Source organism: Acinonyx jubatus, chromosome A3 (genome assembly GCF_027475565.1).
Source record: "Acinonyx jubatus isolate Ajub_Pintada_27869175 chromosome A3, VMU_Ajub_asm_v1.0, whole genome shotgun sequence".
NCBI classification, from domain to species: domain Eukaryota; kingdom Metazoa; phylum Chordata; class Mammalia; order Carnivora; family Felidae; genus Acinonyx; species Acinonyx jubatus.
Window position 1 is genome coordinate 105,497,023 of NC_069388.1, and position 19,162 is coordinate 105,516,184.

The window sequence follows — 19,162 nt, forward strand, 5'->3', positions numbered from 1 at the left end:
CAATGTACAGAAAGAAAAGAGGGGATAAAGGGCCATCTTGTCATAAATCCGGGCATCCTATCAGTTTATGCCTTGTAAGAAAAATTAGAAGAGAGATCAAAAAACCCTTAAGCTCCAGATCTCATTCTCCAAGCCCAAAAGTATATTGCTTTGCCCACATTTGGCATGAGATACCTTTTGTTCCCCACGTGTCAATGAATAATACACAAAGTAACTCCAATTTCCCCATATCATCATTTTGTGATGCCTTTATTTTGAGAGATACAAGTAAATAAATGACAGCTGATGGCTGCTATCAAATAACCATTGAATCTATTTTTTTAAAGTTTTTTAATGTTTATTTATTTTTGAGAGGCAGAGTGCAAGTAGGGGAGGGGCAGAGAGAGAGGGAGACACAGAATCGGAAGCAGGCTCCAGGCTCTGAGCTGTCAGCACACAGTCCGAGGCGGGGCTCGAACTCACAAACCGTGAGATCGTGACCTGAGCCAAAGTCAGACGCTTAATGGACTGAGCCACCCAGGTGCCCCAACCATTGCACATTTTAAAAGACAGAAACTCATGATGTAATAAACAAGATTATAAAAACAAAAATGTGCTAATTAACTTCAGGAAACATTGAGATACCTGTGGACTGGCCGGCCAAATCCTAGCTCCATCATGGAGACTTGGGTAAGTCACTTTGCCTTTCGTTCCTTGGTTTCCCTGTCTGTACAATGAGGATAATAACACAGCTACCTCATGAAGTTGGTGTTAGAATTAAGTACATTAATAGATATAATGCTTGTATGTATTTAGGACAGTGCCCAGAATATAGTAAACAAACTGTGTACATGCTTATTGTTGTCCTGGTTCTTCTTAGTTTTTAATCTATCCATGTAGTCAAATGAATAAGCATTACTGATCTCATTACAGCTGGTGTTTGTTGAGTATTGACAATATTTCAGACACTCTGCTAAATACTTTGTAGTGATTATTTCATTTAATTTTCATGACAACTTCATGAGGTAGCTACTATCACTATCCCTCTTTTAAAGATAAAAAAAAAGAAAAAAAGCTACAAATGAGGCACAGAGAGGGAGAGCAACTTGTCGGAGTAACAAAGCTAGTGAGTGGTAATAGCAGAATCAGAATACGCCCATATGTGTCATTGTTATTAACAGCATAAGCCGTTTCTACGTTTGTTATATTAGCTTCCTCTTCCTCTATCCTTGCACCCTGTGCAATGAAGTTCATGCAGCAGGATTCCATCGTTGATTTTTAATTGGTGCGTCACATTATTTTTAGGTGAATCACTTTGGGCCACTGGGTAGAATCTCACTGTCTAGACTTTATAACCTAGACCAGTTCACTCAAAATAACCATCCTAAGCTGAACCACCACAAAAGGTTAAGTTTCCCCCATAAAATTCTCAAGGCAAGTTGTGCATTGACAGTGTCCAGAATAAATCCTCTAATGTGCATCACTTCAACCATGGGAAATGCCTACTATAGATAATAATAAAGCAGAGAAACAAAAAATGGGTGCACTTTGGAATAAAGATGTCCAATGAAAACAATGGCTTCTTTAAAATGCATTTTGAAATGTTAACGAAGTGGGGTGCCTGGGTGGCTCAGTCGGTGAAGCGTCTGACTTCGGCTCAGGTCATGATCTCACAGTTCGTGAGTTCGAGCCCCGCGTCAGACTCTGTGCTGACAGCTCAGAGCCTGGAGCCCCCTTCGGATTCTGTGTCTCCCCCTCTCTCTGCCCCTCCCCTGCTCATGCTGTCTCTCTCTGTGTCTCAATAATAAATAAATGTTAAAAAATAAAAAAAAGAAAGGTTAATGAAGTAGAATTATCAACATACTGAGTAAGACAAAGAAAGAAAGCCCTGTTCTTCACCACACCCGTCCCTGAATATTTTATATCATCCACTCTGCTGACCTTGATATGAGTTGACTTCACTAGACTGTTTTGGGAGCTGCAGGTTTCTGCCCTTTAAAGCCACAGTGTCCACGAAGTAAGGATGAGCTGGCATGTTTTTGCTGTCGGCTAGAAGATAACGTGTAAGGAACAGACATTGTCTGAAATGAGGAAAATGCATCAAATCTGTTTAAGGCCCTTTTGTTTTCACCCATCGTGTCGTGAAGCCTTGGAGATTTGAAGGGGAACATAGTCTCAGTGTTGTATCCTGTGTCTTCCCCACGTGCTGACGCAGCTTAACCGACTTCTGTTACAAAGATCTCCACTTAAGGAACAAGACTGTCACAAAGCGAGGCCCCGAAGATCATCAGGCGGCAAATCCCACTGCTCTCTGCTCTCTCTTCTCCTTGCTCTGGCTTTAGCACAGGTGCAAGAATACGTAAGCGAAGGGAAAGCAGCTCGTAATTAGCTCCCAAAGGTCACCTTCCCAAATATTTGCCAAATTTGCCAACATGAAGCCATTGAGTTGGCACAATTTAGGCCAGATTTTCACCTGTTTGAGTTTTACGACCAGCTGTATAGACTCGTTCAGAAGTTAGAAGTGAGACATCCTCGGTGCTCAGTCAGCTCTCGTGATAACCGAAGGTGCCGTGTACAGGTCTAGCCCGAGGGGGATTCAGCCTCCACGGCTCGAAGGAGGTAACTATCAGGCAGAGAAGTTACCCTCACCCCATGTCTATCCAGGCTGATCTCCCTGCAGAACATCCTCACTCAAATGTGGAAGGCCCAGTGCCCTGCCTTAGGAGAGTATTTCTCACTTTACAAAGCACCTTTCACATAATTATCCCCTGTGATCCTGACAACAGGCTTTCGAGGTAGACCGTGCTAGGTTTGTTTTTTTTTTTAAGTTTATTTATTTATTTTGAGAGAGAGAGAGAGCAGGGGAGGGGCAGAGAGAGAAGGAGAGAGAGAAAATCCCAAACAGGCTTTGCACTGTCAGCGCAGAGCCTAGATCTCGCAAACTGTGAGATCATAACCTGAGCCAAAATCAAGAATCAGACGCTTACCTGACTGAGCCACCCAGGTGCCCCAATGCTAGGTCATTTTTTTAATCCAGGGAAAACCAGGTTACTGAGGACCGTGGTTTACCCGAGCTTACATAAAGGCCAACTGACAAGAAAGGCCTCAAACCCAGGCCTCTGACTTAAGGTCCTGTTCTCCTTCCAGACTTCCAGACAATCTGCTACTGTGGATAAAAGCAGGGTCTCCCCCAACCAGCATAGAGTTTGTTGCTTTTGGAAATTAACTTTAAGGATTTTTCTCCACAGTTAGTAGACTGGCTTATTTGCAACGACCTGTATACTGCATTTCAGGTTGGAGTGACATTTGTCGTCGACGGCCAACTCTGTGGACCCTTAACATAAAACAGTTCTCTCCTTTGTTCAGATAACAATTTGAGTCGCATGGCATGTAGGTACCTCGAGGTCAGAATTAGTGACCTAACTCCAGTGGTGTGGACGGATTCTTCAGTCTATTCATTTGTTCCAAGGTAATAAAAACTGTAATACAGTAGTTTCGGCCTGATCATAATAAGCTCTGATTACAAAACCGAAGTATGTATTTCCTCGTCCATTCATTTAAAATAAGGTAATTGGGGGGGATTTAGCCATTTGCCACATACTTTGATACCAATTTGATTAACTTTGGTATGTTAAATAAAAATGCCTCAGCTTTGGTGCCCTTTTGCAGCAAAGAGAGGAATGAATTCTTATTTTTAGAGTCTACCGACTGCTTATGGAAAACAGGCACTTTGTGCCATTATAATTTCATATCTATATATAGCCTCAATTTAATATAAAGAAAAAACCAAATGGTGGACGCACAACACAGATTCAACTCTGGTCCATTTCTAGAGAGACCTTTTGATAAGTCAGTCCCCACTCAGAACAGTCAGATTACATGTAGGAGTATTTTCCGTTTTTATAAGTGTTTGCTATTCTTTTTTTCTATGGAGATATGCATCTTAGAGTCATTTACATTTATTGGGGTGGCCATGTAGCATTTTGATTTACTGTCAGTAGTGAAATTAGTTTTCTGACAAAAAGAACAAGAATCCCTATATCCGGATTCCCTACAGCACGAAGAGAAGCCTGCTGATATGCCTGCGTCTTTACCAAGTCTTTTGCAAAACTGTTAATGAGCATTTATAAAGTCAAATGGTCAGGACAGTTTCCCATCTCTTGATAACATCCTCCCCCACACAGAGTTCCTAAGCCTCTCTGATATTCTCATCTTCCAGACAGTTCCACTCTGTGGCTTTTCATGTGGCTGTGGTTGGAAAGTGTTGGGGCGCAGTTTCCATAGCCCTTTAGCACGGAAGCTAGACAGCCTAGCTTTGGTGTTACTAGTTTATTTTTAATCCTAGAAATTATGTTTGTGTACATAACGGGCAAATTTGGATAAATTAGTCCATGTAGATGGGGCTATGCACATAAGCGGCTGTGCCCTGGGTTTCTTTGGTGGAAGACGGTATGTGAATGTCATCACAGGAGGCAAACAGCTGGGAAGGCAGGGGCCCCTAGTCTCTTCCATCCAGAAGAACTGGCCTGCATCCTCCAAGGTCTTCTCATCCGAGACTACTCAGTGAAGGAAATGCACAAAAGTAACTAAATCTAGAAGCAGCAGTGTGGTGCTTTCTTTATAAGAGTCTGAAGGGCAGGATCGTAAGAGAGGTACGCAGACCCTATACTGAGTAGCAACACCCAGCTGCCCTGGGAGACACAGAGCCTGGCAGAGAAGCAGGACCACCTCTCTGTGCTCTGGCCAAGACAGAAGACTGTCTGTCAGCCGAGCTGAAAGGAAGAGAGGAACATGACACATTATTTCTTCCGCCTCCTCTTTGCTGTGTGAGCGTACCTGGCTGAATGGCTTAGGAACTTCACCCCATCCTGAAGCATTAAATCAGAGAGAAGAAAAGTTCAGACTGAGCTTGAAATGCTAAGGTGTTATTTAACAAACTTGTTTAATTAATTTCTGATTACTGAGCCTCGCTTTCAGAGTAAAAGCTTATACTTCGCCCTTATCAGTCCTCATTAGACATAGTAAATAGCATCAAATTTTGGACGCCCTGTAAAGTACTCTGTGGCTTTCCATGTTGCTTGTTCAATAAAACCTTAGATGGCAAGCAACTTGTGCTGCGAGTGTTCCACAAGACGAGCAAATATTTCTGACCAAGATTAACTTGATAAACGAGCGATGTCTTGCAATGCAAAGTAGTACGTGAGGCCGAATGTCACATGATCACAACTGAGCCAATGGTTCTTGATATCTGCTTTGATGTATGAGTGCTTTGGATTACAAGCATGTTTCCGGAAAGAACTATGCTTGCAGAGTATTTCAAAATACAGTTTCTGACATCCAGCTCTTTGTTCTCCTCCACAAACTAGTGAGCAGGACTGGGATTTGTGTACCTTGTGTAGCTTCTTCTTGGCTCATCTGTTCATAGGAAGCATCTCCTTATGTGTCTTGATTATTAAGAGTATTTGAAACATGTGCATCTTCCCACACAGAGCCCAAACTAACTCTGCATAACGCATCTTGTAGGACACATAGGGCATGCGTCAATATCCCCTATCTGATTTGCCATAGGCAGCAGAGTGAGCTCGAGGTTGAAATTAGCTCAGGCTAGTTTAGAACCACTCACTTAGCATGTGTTCTGTAAGTAAAACACAGAAATTACAAGCCTAATGGTGAATAAGGAGTGGAAAATGTTAAAAGGGCAATTCCTGGTGCACTGCCACCGAGGCTGGGCTGGGGATTAGGATTACACACCTATTCTAACTTGGCCAGTTAGACCTTCTAGAGTGACCTTCTAGACCCATGCAGCAGGATCCTCAGTCACCTGACTCCATCCACATGGCACAATCTTCGCATTGTCGGTGCTGGGATCATGTCTCCTGACGCCTACATCCTTGGAATCCTTTGATTATCTAAGGAGTCTCTATTACCACTTTAAGATGCTTTCATCTTTGTCTGCAAATGAATTCATATGAGAAAGGGGAGGGATTAGAGGAGTGTGCATAGAACCTTTCTATCCCTTATCTGCTTCCCATCATGGCCACCAGCAAAAGTAACCTCCCTAACTGATAATCTTATTTCAGGGACGGGGACCTATTACGGATCTAGCTTAGGTGTTCAAAATAAATACGTGATTAGATGAATGAATAAAAGAATGAATGAGGACAGGGAGAGCCATGAGATGGACATGAGAATTAAAAATAACCGTAGGTCATCAGTAACAGTTGACTCTGGACAGAAAAACCGGTCAATCAGGGGGACACTCGGGGAAAAGAGTAGACCATGTCCGTCATTTTCATCGTTATATTACAGTGTCCTTCCCTAAAATTGCTCCTCAACAGATATGTGTTGAATTCATTCTTTCGGCAAGTATTTGGGTGCCTCTGACGTGTGAGGCACTATTCTTAGCTCATGGCATTTCCTTGTCCTCAGGTACCTTCTGCGTTCTGGTAGCAGAGACAGATAATCCACAAGGAGAACAGGCACACACAAAAATGTAATGTCAGGTAGTGTAAGGAACACGAAACCTAAATAAATATGTTCAGTTAGGGGGATAGAGAGCGAAGGAAGGGGTTGGGCAGAGGGAGTGAGAATGGTCTGAGTTCTCTGAGGAGGTGACATTTCAACTAGGTCTGGAAACAAGGGAGGGAAGAAACCACACAAAGATATGGAGTCAACCCTTCTAGGCAAAGGGTGCCGTAGAGGCCAAGGCGAGAGCTGGCTTGGGGAGCTGGAGGGACAACAAAGAAGCCGTGCTGGTGGAGCCCGGTGACCCCGGGGGGAAGTAGGGTGAGGGCAGATGGGAGAGGAGTCCTAGGTCATGCCGGGTAGGGCTCTGTTGGCCATGGTGAGGGGCCTGGGGGTCTTGGTGTAAGTAGGAGAGAAAAGTATTAAAAAGTTTTAAACATGGGAGTGACATAACAAGACACAGTTTTGAAGGATAACTGGCTGCTGTGTGGAAAGTGAGCCTGGGGCAGGGCAAATTTGCATGTAGGGCCATAGGGGACCAGTGAGGAAGGATTAGCATATAATCCAGGTGAGAAGGGAAGGACCAGAATGATAACGGTAGCCCTGAAGGTAATTTTTTAAAAAGTGGGGACTTTGGAAAACCAGCCTGAACTATTTAAAGGGTCCTGGAAAAATAGCACCAATCTGAAGTCCCACAAAGGGAGCCTCCTCCAGAGAGCTTCTTATCTAGGATCCTTTGAATCTCTGTGAATCTCTCTCCTTCACCACTTTTTACCCCTGTGATGGGCAGAATAATGCCCCCCCCCAAAACACACACATACAAAGATGTCCATGTCCCAATTCCTGGCACCTATGAATGTGTTAGCAGACTTGGCAAAGGGGACTTGGCAGATGTGATTACGTTAAGGAACTTGAGATGGGAAAATGATCCTGGATTTCTCAGTGGGTCCAGTCTAATTGCATGTGTCCTTAGAAGCAGAGAACCGTTTTTGTCTGGAGTCAGTGGCGACTATGGAAGAAAGGTCAGAGAGACACAGTGTTTCTGGCTTTAAGGAAGGGGCCACGAGCCAAGGAATATGTGTGGCTTCTAGAAGGTAGAAGAGGCAATGGAACTGATTCTCCCCTACACCCTCCAGAAAGGAGCACAGCCTTGCTGACACTCTGATTTCAAGCTGGTGATATCTGTTAGGACTTCCAACCTATACAACCGTAAGATAATAGATTTGTATTGTTTTAAGCCCCTAAATTTCGGGAATTTGTTACATCAGGAATAGAAAATGAAGACACCCTCCTATGCCATCCCCTTTGTCAGAGCTCCTGGCACCACCTTGGATCTGAAGCTGGAGTTGGAAGGTTCCTGATCCTAGGATGGAGAAAGTGAGGAGATTCTTGCATAACTTGGGCTCTTGAATTTCCCCATAGACACAGTAGTGGTAATTATGGGGCTCTGCTCTCTTCCCAATACCTCAAGGATGGCATGGCTTCCACGAGTGCTGGCTTGAAAGCCTACTGATCATTTATCATGTGGGTTTTTGTTCAATTGCTCACTGTAGCCTAGGGGCTTTAGTCTTGGGACTCCTAGGGAGCTTCAGGCTCTCAGGCACACCAAAAGGCAAATGGTGTAAGATTTGCCATTCATCCCCCATGCCACAGGCCTTGGGAGACTTCAGTGTTCCACCTTCTCCTGCCTCTGCTTATTTGGTGCTTTCCAAAGAGTGACAGTCAAAATGACCCATAAGAAGTAACTGAAAGGCATGGGGCACCTGGGTGGCTCAGTCGGTTAAGCGTCTGATTCTTGATTTTGGCTCAGATCATGATTTCATGGTTAGTGAGTTCAAGCCCCGCATCGGGCTCTGTGCTGACAGTGTGGAGCCTGCTTAGGATTCTCTCTCTCTCTCCCCCTCTCTCTGCCCCTCCCCCGCTCTCTCTCCCTTTCTCTCTCAAAATAAATAAACTTAAAGAAGTAACCTAAGGGCAACGTGGTGACGGGGAGTAACGACCTGTAAATTCTGCTGAACCTAGTACTCAGCAGTCCTCACACTCCATTGTAATCAGTAGCTTCCTTCTCCAAGACCTGACTGAGGTTCATATCTAGACTGAGCTTGGTAAGTCCTCTTCTTGTCTTCAGATTCCTCACCCAGTTCTATAACTTCTCTCTTTTAATAGAAATATCCAATAATAGAGTTGAGTCCTTAAAGCCTTGTGAATGCTTACTACTCTTTTCCACCAGGTTCTCTGACTCTCTCAGGGTTTATAGTTTTCATAGGCACTTGAGTGACTGTAAACCTGATGGCCACCATAGTTCATATCTGGAGTTCTTATGCTGTCCCAATTATGTTTCTTAATTTCATGCTGTTCTCTAAGCTGCAAGTGAGGCTCTTTGGAGTAGAAACGTGTTATTTGGGGGAGGTTGATAGCTTTTAACAAGTTTATTCCACACTTTATCTTTTGGGGATGATTTGCTTTATGCATTGTCTTGCTATTCAAACTTCATCTCTTTAACTTTTGGAATTTCTCTGACCCCTCCTAGTTGTGGGGCTGTCACTCACTGAGGGAGCCAGGAGAGCAGGGACCCTTTCAGGACTTTGGAGTTTGCTGATACAATGCAATTGTTTCCAGAAAGTAGCTTACCAACTGTGACCTATTTTCTGCCCTTATACATGTGCATAGGAATCCAGATGGTTTGATTAAATATAGCCTCTCCTGGTTCTAAAGGGAACACTTTTCAGCATGGAATATAGAGAATGAGCCACATGATTCCCATTAACATTAATGGGGAGTACTAAGGCATTCTTCATATTCTGAGCTGCAAATGCAGCCCTGATGCTTGCTAAAGGGACATTTCTTCCGTTTATAGAACATCTGGCTCCTGGTGGTGTGCAAGTCCATGAAAAATTTCTTGCCCCAAGAATATGCATTTCGAGGCAGCTGGACATAGGCCAGCACTTCTCAAACTTTAGTTGCCATTAGAACCATTTAGCGAGTTGCTAGAAAAGGAGGTTCTGGGGCCCCGTTTTGAGGAATTCCACTTTAGTGAATCAGGCAGGGCCCAGGATCCTTCATCTTCAGCACCCATAGATTATGCACTATGGGTTAGAGTCTGGGAAAAGTCACTTCATCTCTCCTCACTTTTGATCGCTCATTTGCTTACAAGACCGCTAATGTCAGCATGGTAAGTTTGTTTTCAGGATTGAATGTGATCAAATGTGTAAAATACCCAGCACAATTCAATGACTGTGTTTTCCTTCTCCCTCCCATCCCGCTGACCAAGAGACACGTGCTCAACAGTAAAGGCAAGCTGTCATTAACCATCTTCTTCATGCCGTCCTGCTGACTGGACACCATATACTCAGGAAAATATGTGGGAAGGGCCCCGATTGTCACAGAGGAGGGCATCACTGTACAAATGGCTCCCTATATGCCGGACACACACCTGAAAGTCACTGAAGCTGTTCTTCTATAATACAAGACAAAAAAACATCTAGTTTGTAGAGTTGTTATGAGAATTCAAAACATGGTTAGTGATATGCCTAGCATTCCCCACCACGTAATAGGTGCTTAGTAAATGGCAGCTTTTATCATTTTTTTTTTCATCCATTCATTCATTTCACAAATAGTTGCTGAAAACCTTCTGCACATCAGGTACTCCCATGGCTGCTGGGATAGACAGTCCATGTAAATTTCACAGAGATTACAACTGAATGGGGGGAAGTAGGCAAGTACTGGGGGTTGAGTACTTAGTGTCTTTCTCTGGACTGGTAATTGTGGAAGCAAGTCCAGGACGTGAGGAGAAGAAAAACATAGCATGCAGAAAAGTGACATGACAGGAAAATGTTAATGAAAAAATTGGTCATTGTATGTGTTATGAGCTCGCTCACTAAGCAAATATTCTTAACTTCCTAGGATATCAGTCCATGTATTCTCCCAGTCTACATCCCTTTACTTCCGTTACTTTCAAATAAGAGTTACAGCTGAAGTTATCTGGAGACATAAGATATATCTAGGGGACCCCTAGGTCCTACAGGGGGAGGATCTAGGGTCTTGTTAATATGTCAGCAAAGCCTTTGCTCTTTTGTTTTCCTGTTTTATATTCCAGTCAACGAAAGTGCTTCAACATTAGTGGTGGTAGAGTGGTGATAGAAGAGCCCTCTTTTCCTTTCTTTTTTTTTTTTTAACTCTGTTTTCAACAACTTTGCCCACCTTTTGCCCGACAACAGGTTTGCCCACCTGCAAACCTGATGAACTGGGATTCCCAAAGTTTGCTGATGCACAAAACAAACCACAAGCCAGAAAAACCCTCAGCCTTGGCCCTTTGGTTTCACAGCTTTTATTTCTAGAAGGCTTAACAAATAACCTAAATTGACGAGATATTTCATCCTTCGTCATACCAGTTCAAGCCATTTGCCGATGAGCTAGCCATGTCTTTTAAACAATCCAACTTAGAGTAGATGCAGAGTACTAATTTGATCCATAATCTACTTGTGGGATACAGCATGCATCATGATTCAGGAAATAGCGATCCACAGGCATCAGCTTGCAGTGTAACCAGTATCATTAGCCTGATGAGGTGAAAGTGTGCGATGATCCAAGGAGAAGGATGTGGTATGAAATGTACAGGAATCTGTGAATAGTCTCTGGTATGGAACTGGTAAGTGGCCAAGCTGACTTCTCCTAACTGTTCCCTTGGGAAATTTTGTCCTAGAAGATGGGAGAAGGGAAAATGGCAGGCACCATTCTCCAGGCCTTCTAATTTTCTTGTGTCTGGGAGCGATGGGCAGACTTCTTTCTAATGGTTTCAGGGTAGTTTCTATTTTTCCCTCCTTGCTGTATAAGGTCCTTACCCCAAACCTAAAAATCTCATGTGGAAAGGAAATACAAAATAACTCCTCATTATCAACTTATTGTGGACCCTTGGTTAGGAGTTTCAAGTTAGGATATGGCTGATGAGAAAAATCTGAACCTTACTTTGAGGGGGTTGGTTCTCAGCTAGTGATAGACATATTGGGTTCAGACTGGCAAGCTAAAGAGTAGGAAGCCTGGGAATATAGTTCTTCTGCAGTTTTGAAAAAAAAAAAAAAAAAGACATACCTACATATGGTGGCCCAGAAGAGACATCCTTATAGCATTTTGTAAATGCCACATTTATTTCAAATTAAGTTGAAATATGCTATGTACTCTAAATTCTAGAAACTTTTTGAACTCAGTCTTCTAGGGAAATAAGAACCATAGGAATTCGAGGGTCTTTATCCTCTCCTTGTTGAAGTTAGTGTTAAGTTTGAATTGAGGTAACAATGGCTCCCCTTGGGAAATTAATTTGGCCTGTTTACCTTAAATGGACTGAACTGAACAGATTGGAAGAATTGGCCTTGGAAAGTTTCTACAGTGGCTGTTTTAGCGTATGTTGAGATCTTTGGCTTTTAGTAAATGTTTGTTTTTCTTTTTGCCTAGGAATTCCCCCAGTAAATAATTCCATGCTATAGAAATGTCATGCTCTCGAATCTTGGTGCCAGTAATGTAGGAGGGGAGGCACGCTGTAAATAAAAATTAATCATTTTGCAACAACTAAGCAGCAGCCTGAGTGCCACATGGGGAATGAATTACTGCCTTTGGTCCCGAAGAACATCACATAAATCATTTAAAAATTGATTTAGTTGCTACAGAGTTGCAGGCTTTTGATAAGGACCTCCCTTCATCCTGTGTAATCTTCAGGTCATGAACCTGCTGGCAAAAGAGAGTTCTGCAAAACGAATGAATCTTTTCAACCAGCTTTATTACCTTCCCACCTCTCTCCAACTTTTTCGTTACCTTCCATTGACCTTGGATCTGAGAATTTTCTCCCTACATCTGTGTCAAAAAAATTAATTTTGTTCCAAGTCAAGGATAAGAGGAACAGGAAAGTCAAATTTCTCTTGACGAAGTCACATCCACTGGGCTTTTTATTACTAATAAGTGATAAGGATGTCTGTAAGGTGGTACAAGAAGCATTGGCTTTAGTTTCATAAGACCCGAGTTTGAATCCTGGATCCAAATAGTTTTAATCTTGGGCAAAGTAGGATAAGCCAGGTTTTGCTGCAATAACAGACAACTCCGAAAATCTCAGTGGCAAAAACAACGGGCATTTATTTCTTGCTCACGCTGCATTCCATCAGTATTAGCTGGGGGCTCTGCTCTGCACTGTCCTCACTTCAGGACACAAGATGCTGGACGGTCCACCTCCTGAAACATCACTCTACGTGGTGGTGCAGGGAAGGGAAGATGGCTTTTAGGGGCTTCCACCCAAAACCAACACCTGCTTCTCTCTTCATGTTTCATTAGCCTAAGCAAGTCACATGGCCATATCTAATTTCAATGGGAAAGTGAAGTGCAAGCCTCCCCTGTGCCCAGAGCAGTGAAAGTATTGATGTTCTATCCCTTTAAGCATCAGTTGTCTTATCTGCCAGTCCTGCGCTCCTCTCCTCTGAGTGTTGCAATTAATGAAATGTAGTGATTAATGAATATTGTGATTCGTTGAAATATTCAATCTCTGTTGAATAATAACGTATTCAGCTGCTCTTATGTGTCACTTACCATGCTAACAATGCACTATATCATTTTATATTGTGTTCACGACAACCCTGTATATAATGCTATCTCCTCTCTACATATGAAACTGATGCTTAGAAATGTAAAATAAATTTCTCATGAATCAATCGGCAAGTGGTCTGGAGCCACGACTTCAATTATCTGTGCCAACTGACTCCCCACCCTGTTCCATAAGTTGTTCAAACTTTAGATCACTCACTGAAGGCAGGTTTACATTATAGAACCATTTTAGAGCTGTCGTGGCCATATCATGAGATCAATCATGAGATCAATTCAATATTTCAATATCTTACCTTCTTGAAAATTACCAGGGGACCATTTGCTAAGAACAGTGTTACCGCACTGACCCCTGGGTACCTCTCTTCCCACTTCATTCTGTGCTTCCCAGGTAGACCTCTTCCTACCCAACTTAGCTGGTGAGAGAGGTGTCAGGAGAGCTAAATATAATCAAAATTGTAGCAAGTCCCTGATGATATCCACATCATTTGTTTAGAGCAGTTTGGCTTAGAACAGCTGTTTTGAACTCCATGCCCACCAGTTCCAATCATATAGGCATTATTTGACTGAAAGCTCCATGAACAACCATGTGCCATGTTCATCAGGAATCAAGAACAGTTCCTGGCACAATATAGGGGCTCAGAAAATATTTCTTGACTTGTATAAATGACCGCTATTATATTTTATCATTAAAAAAGACAGCATTGGTGTTTCTGTTTTATGGCTTAAAAATGGGTTACAGACCATACACCAAAATGTACCAGGAAATATTAGAATTCCCTGTGAATCAGAGACCACGCTTTCCAGCTGATTTTCATTCCACTACTGGCTTTGGTCATCATCAAACTTCAAGAAAATCCATACCAACGTCACACTTGGAGAAGGAGAACCAATGGGTTAAAAGAGACTAAGTGTTTATTTATCCTTTGTTGCACTGTGCCAAGAACTGTGATCGGTATTGGCAATGTAGTAATGAACAGAGCAGGAACACGTTCCCTGTCTCCATGGAGCTTACAACTCAATTGTGGGGCAAGCACCAAATAGACACTACCCAAAGGAAGACAAATTGTAAACTTTGGTAAGATTAGGAAAGGAATGACCTTCTCTTCTCTACCCCCAAAGCTTCCTTTATATCATCATCTGTTTGTCTTAGGAAGACGTGAGAAGAAAATCTTTGTACTTCCTTTTGGACTTCTTGAAAAACCCAGTGCAAAGACTGAATTGCACCACTACACAGTGCCCACGGCCACATTTTCCTCTTCAAGGAATTCATTCACCCTTCACACCTGCACCCAAACGAGGGCATAGTATCTTGACATCGCGAGTACATGGATTTTTCCACCACTGAAAGGCTGATGTAAAAGCCGCCTCATTTTCAAGGCCTGCCAGATCTCCCTTCTGAAACAAGCATTGCCTAAATCTCGAAGAGCAGGAAACCAAGTCACCCTAGTGACACCTTGGGACTGAAGTCACCCAAAACACCCTAAAATTTTCATCACGTTTTGTTGGAGCATTTCAACCCCATGGGAAATCCAGCAGGATACCAATAGAGCAGTTTCTAATGCATTCTCCTAGATTGGTGCCTCTGCTTAGTATGAAGGAGAAACCTTTTCAGCCAAGGGGAAAATAAACAATAAATAGAATCTGAAAGCAGCTGAGAAATGATTGCCTCTGCAAGAAATGATTGCACACAAGCTGTTAGTATGTGTGCACAGAATACCAATGGCTCGGGCTTCCCCTGTTCTTACCGAAGAGAGGCTCCGTGGGGACTTGTGGGTAATTGATCTCAACACATCCAGTGAGCACACCCCAGACTGGCCTTCCAGGTAGCGTGATAGAACCACCCTTTCTACTGCAGAAGATCTTCACAGCCCAGATTTCCCAAAGCACAGCAAGGGCCATTTTGATCTGGATCTGTTGCAGTCTTCATGTGTGCAGCATATTTAGACTGTAAAGAAAAATATATGGGAGTCCTTCCATTTCTATTGCTTCCTGTTTCTTCACCAAACTATATTTCCATCTGTGACTCCGTTGGGTAATTCCACCCCTTTCAGTATCTAGATGGAAACAAGATGAAAAGTTCATGAAAAAACTTTGAACTCTGAAATGTTTGCCCTATATCCTAGGTCTGATTATGAGGGAGAAAAAATTGTATACCTCGCTTTGTTGCCTGAAAGGGTCCAGATATATAAAATGAGCCACTTTGTTTCAAAGACTGTGGTTACCTGTAGAAGATCTAAAACAAACAAAGAAATAAAACTTCATACACACATTCAACTTCTCGTGTCAGAAAGGAAAGATAATATATTTCAGCCATGTCACATGTTAGACTACGTCACAATTGGGTTTAAAGGAACTCAAAGTTATTATTTCAGCCTCTTCTTTACTGGAAGGGTGAATTCATATTACCTTTCCTCCAGTGACTGTGGGTATAACTCATATAAATTTAAATGTTCTTGAACGAGAGGGAAGACTTCTAAAAGCTCGTTTATTTTGGTCTTTACTGCTAATGCTTTTGTGTCTCATCAGCCTAGATCAATCAGGGTAGGCTGGAAGTCCACAGGACCAAAGGGTGTTAAAATCAATTTGGTAAAGTTCGTCAAAACTGTTCTTTATCTTCAAAGTGGATACCACAGACTTGCCTTCCACAGACTGTAGACCTTTGAGTTTTCCTTCTGTAGCTGAAGTGACTTTTCAGTGAGTTCTGCACATCCCTTACCTAGCCCTTCCTTATGGGTTTTCCCTTGAGAAACAGCTTCCAGAATTAGATGAACAGGTTGTGGGGGATAACTTACATTTGTCTATGAAGAGGAATGGGAAAGAGGAAAGAGAAAAAGGAGAGAGAGGAAGAAAAAAAAGAGAGAATAAAACCTTAGTTTTACTTTGCTGGGCTAAGGAAGTGAGTCACCATTGATGTGTAAACGTTAGGTTGCAACACATCAAAGTGTTCTGATAGAAGCTGTCAACACCCTAGTTTACATTTTTCCACGGAATTCACTATCACCTTTCTCGGATATGAGACATAGGGCATGTGGATTTTGGTAGGAAAGATGGTTGGAAAAGGTCCTAAGTGCCATCCACCAGGGCTTACTCTAGAGAGAGGGTCCCTGGGTAGCCAGCAGTCAGCATGGAGTTATTGAACGCCTTGTGAAAAGATTAAGAGAAGAAGATACATGGTCGGGGGGAAATTAGAGCTCATTGAGTCTGTGTGCTAACCTGCATGATTTGCCATATTTCAAGTAAAATGACTCTTGGCTCTTTCTAAAAATCAAAACCCAAATAAAATGAAGATTTACTCTACTGATGAGACTCAATGACTAACCAAACTGTCACAAAAGAGCGTCATCAAAAGATAAAGTTCTCTTGTGTGTGTAAAGATTGAGACAAAGATGAAGGAAGGAGTGAGAAGGAGCCCTTTCACCAGGATAGAAAGAAATGGCTATTCAAACGAGGCGATATATAGGGAGTAGGGGTCCTTACCCTTGAGTGGATCTTGATGTCGGGACAGGGTAGGAGGGGCTGTTGCAGACAGCAAAGACCCAAACTTTAGGCTTTTCAGGTGTTTGTAATGCAGAAGGCTGCCTCACCCCCATCCTTGGAAGCGTTCCAGTTCAGAACCTCAGCCAGAAGTATCATAGACAGGAATTCTCTCATTAGTTGAAAAGGTATTTTACGTGACCTCCAGGGTCCACTTCAACACTTAGCAACCCAGACATCTAAGTTAGAGACTGCCGGTGGACTCTCTACAAAATCGTAATATTAGCACCTTACGTCTGTCTCATTGGCCTGGCATCCCTGGAAGGAGGTCCCCTGCAGTACTTCTCAGTGTATCCGAATTTATCTGTAGAACTGTGCCAACCTGTAAAGAAATTGAATTAGAAAAGTATTGTTTCCATTTTTTTTTCTTTCTGGTCCAGTTACAGCCATTGGGGACATTACCTGGAAATTCGATTTTATATTGAAAAATCAAAGCCCTTAAAGTATACTTCATCCAAGTCCAGAATCCCAAATGGGGTCTTGGGTAGAAAGGGAGGAAGAGGTGATGGTAGGAGATTTGGTGCAAAAGACCGTATTTCAAATTTTGGGACCAGCATGACCCAAAGAATCGAAGAACGAAATGTAGATGGCAGTTGTTGTATTTCATTTTGACATCTGAAAGGTGAGTGGCTTCCCGTGCATTGAGAGGTGCTTTGCTCCTGCTCTTGGCACACCAGCTCTCCCCGACAGTGGCAGGAACCCACCCCAGCGACCCGCTCAACGAAGGAGGGAACAAATTGCTGAGCGTCACATCTGACATTGGAGATGTCAGTCTGCAGGCAGTCCGGAAAGCCGGGGGTTGTAATTTGAACAAAATGTCACTGTTTAGAGATTTTTTTTTTTTAACGTACTTTTTCTGTGATGATAAATCACAGGCCTGTGCAGGGGATAATAACACAAAATGTTTGACAGCTTTTCTTACAATTGTTTGGCATTTTGTTTGCCTAATTATTGTCAGCATCACCCACACTGGTAAATTGTTGTTGAAGAGGACTCAGTGGTGACTGTCAGAGTGTTCATCTGTCATTCTGCTCCTGTCACTGGGGTTACAGTTTGGACGTCACCGATCTTTGCTATGTGAAAGGCTTAATTAACCTTGGAGTCCTGTGTCTGTGTGGAGATGTGGTTCCACCATCCAACCAGATAGGAAAACAAAGCGGAGAAAGTTGATGGAGAATTTCTGAAAGGTCATATTTTTTTTAAAAAAGGATAATTTACTTCAGTTACGTTCTTTGATATACTGAGGGAAGGGCAGAGAAATCACTTGCCTTATGGGTATGGATTGGGAAATTATCTATTTATGTAATCACCCTGCTTTGCAAGGGAAGGGAATTAATTGCTTTAATTAACTCCAGTAAAAACTAGATTGTCGCAGGGGGAGTGTTGACATGATGTGCTTTGCCATGATCTGATATGCTCTTGCAAATAGTGGCTATCTCTGTAATCATTTTTCTTTCTCTGGAACCTCATTGGATGATGCTCCTGCTGTAAACTAAGGCTGCCTATGAGAAGGGTCAAAAAAAAAAAAAAAAAAAAAAAGAAGGAAGGAAAGGTCATAGAAAGGGTGGTAAAGAGCTCATTTCCATAAGTGTCATTGATTTTTTTTTTTTTTACAGGCGTTTCATTATCATTTCTCAGGTTTCCTCTGACTCTGGCCCATCTACTTCTCCCCCAGTAGCTGATGATGAGTGAGTGGGACATAGTGAGTCAAATGCCATCATCTGTTTAGGAACTGCATGAAGGGAGCTTGTTTAAAAGATATTCCCCTGTACTGTATCTAAAAAGGTTTTCTGAAATATATGGAAAAGTGTCGATGTGTTAGAAAGCCTCCACAGCACACCGGGGTTCATTTCAAATGAGCTAAGATCTGCAAGCAATTTTCACCATGCCTTTAGCTAAAATGTAATTACAAAGGTTGTAACTGACTATAAGATCTAGGCTGAGAACTATGAATATATGTATACGTATATGTTTACACATATACACACATATATATGAAATATATGTACACATATATACATATACACATACATATAGATAATGTATTTTTTTCTTGATGGACATTGTCCAATATTGGGGCAGATAGAGCTGCAGAGATTGTGGGGCTGGGCTAGCGATGGGCTTACCTACTGTTCTTTTTAAAAATTTTTTTTTAATGTTTATTTATTTTTGAGAGAGAGAGAGAGAGAGAGCAAACGGGGAATGGGCAGAGAGAGCAAGACACAGAATCTGAAGCAGGCTCCAGGCTCCAAGCTGTCAGCACAGAGACCAATGCAGGGCTCAAACTCACAACCCATGAGATCGTGACCTGAGCCGAACTTGGACGCTTAACCAACTGAGCCACCCAGGCACCCCAGGGCTCACCTGCTGTTTTAAATTGCAGCAGTATTTTCCCTCCACCCCATGTTGTTACCCCCAACTACAGAGGGAGAAACACCAGAGGTGGTGTGATAGGCTGTCCTCTCCCAGGTGGCTTGTTGGAAAAACAGATCCAGCATCCCAAGCCTGTGGATGCAGCAAGTGCCTTTGGCCTCACCCATACAGTAGGCCCGGATATGTTCTGGGGAAAGCCCAGCTCAGGACCGAGGAAAAGCTTTCTGGC

The 19,162-nt window shown here is 42.6% G+C and overlaps 1 protein-coding gene and 2 long non-coding RNA genes across 26 annotated transcripts in view; 2 read left to right on the forward strand and 1 right to left on the reverse strand.

The window, feature by feature from the left end:
• The window catches only part of SLC8A1 (solute carrier family 8 member A1), a 390,461-nt gene that overhangs the window by 229,049 nt on the left and 142,250 nt on the right, over positions 1-19,162 (forward strand). The gene's annotated exons all lie outside the window — the stretch shown is intronic.
• LOC128311270 (uncharacterized) overlaps positions 1-19,162 on the forward strand; it is a 133,892-nt gene that overhangs the window by 68,092 nt on the left and 46,638 nt on the right. The gene's annotated exons all lie outside the window — the stretch shown is intronic.
• The window catches only part of LOC113592504 (uncharacterized), a 49,866-nt gene that overhangs the window by 4,324 nt on the left and 26,380 nt on the right, over positions 1-19,162 (reverse strand). For 7 of the 10 annotated variants that reach the window (XR_008289554.1, XR_008289552.1, XR_008289553.1 and 4 more), the window contains 3 exons: positions 16,504-16,882; positions 15,181-15,259; positions 14,089-15,080 (listed from right to left, as the gene is read on the reverse strand). This is a non-coding gene — a long non-coding RNA (uncharacterized LOC113592504). Of the gene's footprint in view, positions 1-372; positions 2,061-14,088; positions 15,081-15,180; positions 15,260-16,503; positions 16,883-19,162 lie in introns of those variants that run through there. The other 3 variants (XR_008289558.1, XR_008289557.1, XR_008289559.1) reach the window with 3 other exon arrangements.